Below are 6,376 nucleotides of genomic sequence, written 5' to 3' on the forward strand. Positions count from 1 at the left end.
ACAATATAACTTGATATATATATATATAAAGACAAATGAGTGGTGAGAGTGAGAGAGAGAGAGATCGATGAACAGAGATAAAAAGAAAGATAGAAGAGAATCTACGAACAAGTTGATAAACAAATAAAACTCCGAATTAATGCATAATGAGTAGTTTGTCAAATACTTAATTTCAAACATCATTTTGATCACTAGCTAGCTTTTCAGCCAAGAAAAAAGTGACTACAGCCACAGGGATGATATTTATTTAAATGGTACAAATAACACCATTTATAGGTACTGGTCCGGACCTTTCTATTTTAAAATTTTGAAAAATGCAAACCCTCTCATTAAGGGTCCCTATAATCAAAATAAGTCTATAATAGCAAAATTCACCTTTATTCTTTCGAAATGCTCAAATAAATTACACTCCAAATAATATATATTTTATTAAACATAAAAAATCTCCTTCTATTGTTAATTTGTTACAACTTTATATTTATGTGTAATAGCCCCCACCATATTTTTAATTGAATGTACAAACATTCATTTAAAGTATTGATGTCCCTTATTTCTTATTTCTTTTCTTTTTTACATTCACTTTTTTTGAAAAGAACTCACCAACTTTATACAATTTAAAGTATATATATATATATATATATATATATGAGTAAAATCTCTTATTCTGTTTAAAAAATAAACTCTGTTTAAAAGAAAGTTTGCACTTAGAAATTTTAATATATGGTCTAATTTTTCATCCAAAAAATAAAGAAAACTTTTCAATTAATTTTTTTTTCATTATTATATTTCTGTTTATATTATATATGTAAAGGTATATAAAAATTATATAACGTTCATTATTTAATTTATTTGAAATTAATAAATTTGTGTGTGTACGCGTGCGTGCGTGTGTTTTTAACACTATTTTTATACTCTAATATGTAATCTTCAATTTATTTACCAACAAAAATTAATTTTAAATTTTTTTAAAATATTAATTGTGATTGATTTAATTTAAAGGATAATTACTTAATGAGATAAAATATTTATCTTGAATTATATAAAATCAACTTGAATGGAATTTTCATATATATGAGAATTTTTATTTTTGATAGTTTAAGAAGAGAGGATTTGAACCCTAAATGTTTTTATCAAAAACATTAGAATGTGCCAACTAATTGGGCAATAATTGAGAGTTGATGTCAAAAAACTCATAAAATAAAATGATCATCTAGCTAGCCAATTCCTTTAGCTAGTGGCCTCTTCTAAAACAAAAAACCCCTTTTATGTAACAAATCACTAAGCATTATTGGTATTAAATTGTTTGAATTTTTTTTAAAAGTATTCAAATTACTATGTGTTGGATTTTTTTTATTATTATTATTATTCAAATGATAGTGTGTTTGGCACTCTCCCCTGTTTGTCGTTTGGTAATCAAAGGTAAATTTTTGAAATTTTATGACTTGGGTTTTGCGTGTTGTTATCTAAACTCCAACCAAATATTTCATTAATTTGGCTTTTTTTTTTTTTTTTACATGGCAACGTGTTAAAAGGAATAATGGACATATTTTATAGAGAGAACGAGAGAGCAAACCCTCTCTTTGGTTGCAAAAATGGCGAGATGGAGTTCAAGAGAGAAAGATAAAATAAATAATAAATTTTTTAAAGAATTCTTTTATTTGGTATATTGAAAGGGAGTTACTAAAAAATTTTACAGATACAGTAATCAGTATTAGATTTTTTTCCAAATTTAAAAGAACATAAAAATTTATTTAAATAGATGATTGAGTTGAAATGTAATAAAAAAACAATTATTATTTTTATTTATTATTTATTATTTATATTATGCTAATATTGATTAGATATTCCTTAAAAAAAACGCTATTGCATAGATGTAAGTTTGAATTTTATATGTTAATATAATTTTGAATTTTGAATTTTAATGTTTTTAATTTTTATTTTTAAATGGTAAAAAGATTGATTCATACTTTTTTTAATATAGAAGAAAACCGATTCATACTTATCCTTATCCCACGGGGTATGTAGATGATTGTTATCTCTATGGTGAACAAAATATATCATACCCCACCCCTAATAAAGTTTTTTTTTTTACCCCATAAACAGAGTGTCCAAGATAAGGTAATTTTTTTGCAAGTGGATTGCCATTTAATAAAGTTTGCTCACTTAATTTAGATGGTGAAAACAAAGATAATCAACTATCTAAATATTCATAATTTCCACAAGAGGTACTTTCCTTCTTCTTCCTTCTATCTTTTCAACGGGCCCTTGGGGACTAGGATGCTTTCAAGCATTACATTTCTTCCTCTAGTTTTTTGGGCCTTTTGTGACCTTGTGGGCCGTTGTTGATAACTTAAATTAAAGGGCAGTAGCAGTAGATATGTCCCACACCATCACATCACTCACACTTAGTCTGAAACAAATGCAAAAAAAGGCAATAAAGGACAATACTTAATATATAGGAAGACCTGTCGCTTTCATTGACCCATACATTGCATAAAGAAGCTAGACTCTGATCATTTCGTTGTCAAGTACTCAAGTTGCTCCCAAAGTACTGCTAATAACAAAAACGCGTAGAATTTAACGGGTTGGTAGGTCTCCGTGAATAGCTAGATTGACTACTTGGCCAGTGGGCTAGCTTTGGCATTTACTTCTCAGTGATAAAAAGTAAAAACACCTCGATCAAAGACTTTGACTATGGAAGTCAAACAGATCCGTCCGCAGGTCTATTTGAGATTAGTATATTTTGTTAAAATTAAAATTTTTTTATTAAAAATAAAAGTAAAAATTTATTAAAATAGTACAACTCATAAATAGTATAAAAATACACAATAAAATCTATAAATAATAACAAAAATAAATTAAATAATAAAATAAAGTCAATAAAAATAATCTTTACCCTACAAACAAATTAGAAATCAAACGAGAGATTTTTAAATTTTTTTCTTTTTTTGTTTTTACCGAAAGGAAGGAGGAACTTCAAAATGAAATTCATACTGTATGATTTGACACTCAAACATGCATACAGAGACAGAGAGTATTAAAAGAACCTTATCAAAGATCTGAGTTGATCCTAATTGCTTTGGGATAGATTTTCTTTTCTTTCTTTTTTTAATATCTGTGAGGTCTCTTCAGTTTTCAAAGGCGAAAATGGCCAAATGGCCATAAAATCTTAACTATATAATTAGTAGTTTCGGTTTCTAAACTATATTATTTACTAGCATCTCGAGTCTAAGAGACTCGATTTTGATCTATAAATCGAGTCTCGAAGACTCGATTTCCATGTTCTGATCTGGCATTTCTTGCCCACCTGGAAATCGAGTCTCTAAGACTCGATTTATAAACCAAAAAAATTTGAAAAAATTCTAAGTCTCACAGTCTCTCGTACAAGCCTAAATACCCAAAAAAAAATTAAGAAATCTAGAAGGAGATCAGAGGGAGAAAGAAGAATCAAATCAGATAGGAGCTGAAGCAGGCCTGGGCCGCGCGGGACCTGGGTCTCGCGCGGCTTGGGTCGCGCACCGTCGCGACCTGGGTCGCGCACGGTGTGCGGCCTGCGTCGCGCGCTAGTTCACGCACGATGCGCGGCCTGGGTCTCACGGCGGTGGTCTGCCTGGGTCGCACACAATGGTGGTCTGCCTGGCTCACCGACTCCAATCTCGATCTTCTCTCTTTCTGTTTCTAGTTTTTTTTTTTTTTTTCTTCTCTGATGTTCTGTTCTGGCTGGGTTGGGTTCCTTTAGTTATAAGCATTAAAAAGTTAGAAATCGAGTCTTTAAGACTTGATTTCCATGTCATCGCCACGTGAAAAAATATGCCAGATCGGACCATAGAAATCGAGTCTTTGAGAGTCGATTTATAAGCCAAAATCGAGTCTTTAAGACTCGAGATGCTAGTAAATGATATAGTTTGGAAACCGAAACTACTAACTATATAGTTAGGATTTTATAGCCATTTTCGCCGTTTTCAAATTACACAACTAGTTCTGAGAATCCGTTTATGCAAATGGTATATATTGGTATTATTTAGCATTAAAGTACCAAAAAGTCTACTACTCAGTCTTTTAATTGTAAAAATATTTACAATTGTACTATAATACCATCCTAAATTTATGATAGTACCGTAATAACTTTCTAAACCAATTTATTATTTTTTATTCCCCACCTTTAAATACTACCTCTGTCTTTCTCTTCATCAATCTCTCATCTCCTCTATCTCTCTCTTGACATTTCAAGCCTCTCTCTCATGGTGGTGGTGTTTACTTGGCGTGGGTTGTGGGTCCGGCGTGGGTCTAATCGCAGCATGGGTTTGGCAGTGGCATGGAGGTTTCTGGTTTCTAGATCGGCAAATGGCGTGGCGGTTGAGGTGGAGGTTTCTGGGTTTCTAGATTGGCATAGCGTGGCGTGGCAAGGTTGTCGCATTTCTCTAGGGGCACAATTTGGTGGGTCCTATGATGGAGGTGCAATGGCGTGGGTTTAATTTTGGTCCTATTTGGATGGTTTTGATTTGGCTCCGATTTTGATGGTTCCAATTTTGGTGATGTTGTTGGATTGATGTGGTTACAATTTTGCTGGGTTTTGTTGGTCATTTGTAGGTTTTGTTTGGTGCCGATTTCAATGATATTGTTGGATTGGTGTGGGTCCAATTTTGCTGGGTTTTGTTGTTCATTTATGGGTTTTGTTTGGTTCCGATTTCGATGATATTATTAGATTGACATAGGTCTGATTTTGCTTGGTTTTGTTGGTCACTTGTGGGTTTTCTTGGGTGGTGGTGGGTGATGGGTAGTGAGGCAGGGGTGGTTTGTTTGAGTTTCGATAGCCTTTTTGGGTTTGTTCATGGTGGAGGTGGTGATAACAAGTGGTTGTAGTGGAAGAGAGACAAAAATTAGAGAGAGGAGAGAGATGGGAGAGAATAGATATGTATTTAGGTTATATTATTTTTATTGTGTAAGTATATTATTTTAACGTGTTGTATAATAAAATAAAATTTGAGATGTTAGGTGTATTGTAAAATGGTATGGTATAATAGATAATGTAGGATTAAGGGCCCAAATCATATATTGGGCCTTGGGCCTTGACTGAGAGTGTGAGTAGTCCGAGGAGGAACGAATGGTTATAAATGGTTCAGACTCAAGATTTAATGAATAAGATACAAATGGAAAGGTGGTCCGAGGAGGAATATCTCCTCGGGTATGATAAATACAGCTCAAATATGTATTCCAACAATCAAGGTGACCTTCCAAGAAGCTCCAGTGATAGACACGTGCATCATGAACATGCGAGAAAGAGGAGAACCCAAAAATATCTAAAGGAAAGCTACTACCACCACATTAAATGCACTGCAGCTACTTTTCTGGTCGCATTTATGTGGAGAAGAATCATGAACAGTGCTGCCTTGGCTACCACAACTCACAAAAAGCCAAGAAAGGTGTCTGATGGAACAGGTACTCAAGTAAGGGCTCAGATGACTAACAAGTGTAAAATCAAGATGGTCTAAATGGAGATATATAATGTAAGGGACCATCCTTGAGGGGGGGACAAAAAAAGAGAGAGAGAGAACACTATAGCCATCAAAGTTATATTTGTAACCTATTTAATTGATTTATATGGAGACTTACCTCCTCAGACAGTGAATTGATTCAGATCAGTGCGTCTTGTTTTTACTTGATCATCATCTAAATCCATACTAGCTGTTGTCCAATTCGTTAGGACCTAATTCTTCGACCCACTATTTACAAATTTATTGTACTGGGCTCATTAAGCCATTATCCCATACATTTTGGGCTTGGGCTGCAAAATGTGTCCCTACAATTGGTGCCATATGTGGGGAGAACTTGCATATTAGTGAGTGCAACAGTCGATTATGGCAAGATCAAGTCCACACCAGGCAGAGCCCACAAATTCTCAACGACAAGATGATTTTCTTAATCTTGAGCGTGAAAGAGATCGTGAGCATGAACAGGATCAAGAGAGTAGTGTGCACACCACACATACAAATAGAAGTCGTTCTCGAGTTGGAAGTCAAGTCTCTCAAAGGCAAAACAACACTAAAGCCATGCAACTAAAGATGACAATTTAAAAATGAAGTTGCACCATGCACAACGGAAACGAACTCCTTCCAATTCAGATATCTCCTCTAATGATGAAGAGGATGCTAGTTATAGGCAAAGGTTAAGAACTACACCAAGCGAGTCTTTCTCCTACGATGAAGAGCACCACCACAAACGTAGGTACAAGAGCCCGCCTCGTAAAGGCTTGGGAAATGACGCTATGGGCAAGGTGTTGAATCAAATCTCCAAATCACCTTTCACGCGCAAGATAGAGGGGGCATAACTTCCTCAGCGATTCCATCAGCCCATGTTCACCATTTACAATGGTCGA

This window comes from Quercus lobata, chromosome 8 (genome assembly GCF_001633185.2).
Source record: "Quercus lobata isolate SW786 chromosome 8, ValleyOak3.0 Primary Assembly, whole genome shotgun sequence".
NCBI classification, from domain to species: Eukaryota; Viridiplantae; Streptophyta; class Magnoliopsida; order Fagales; family Fagaceae; genus Quercus; species Quercus lobata.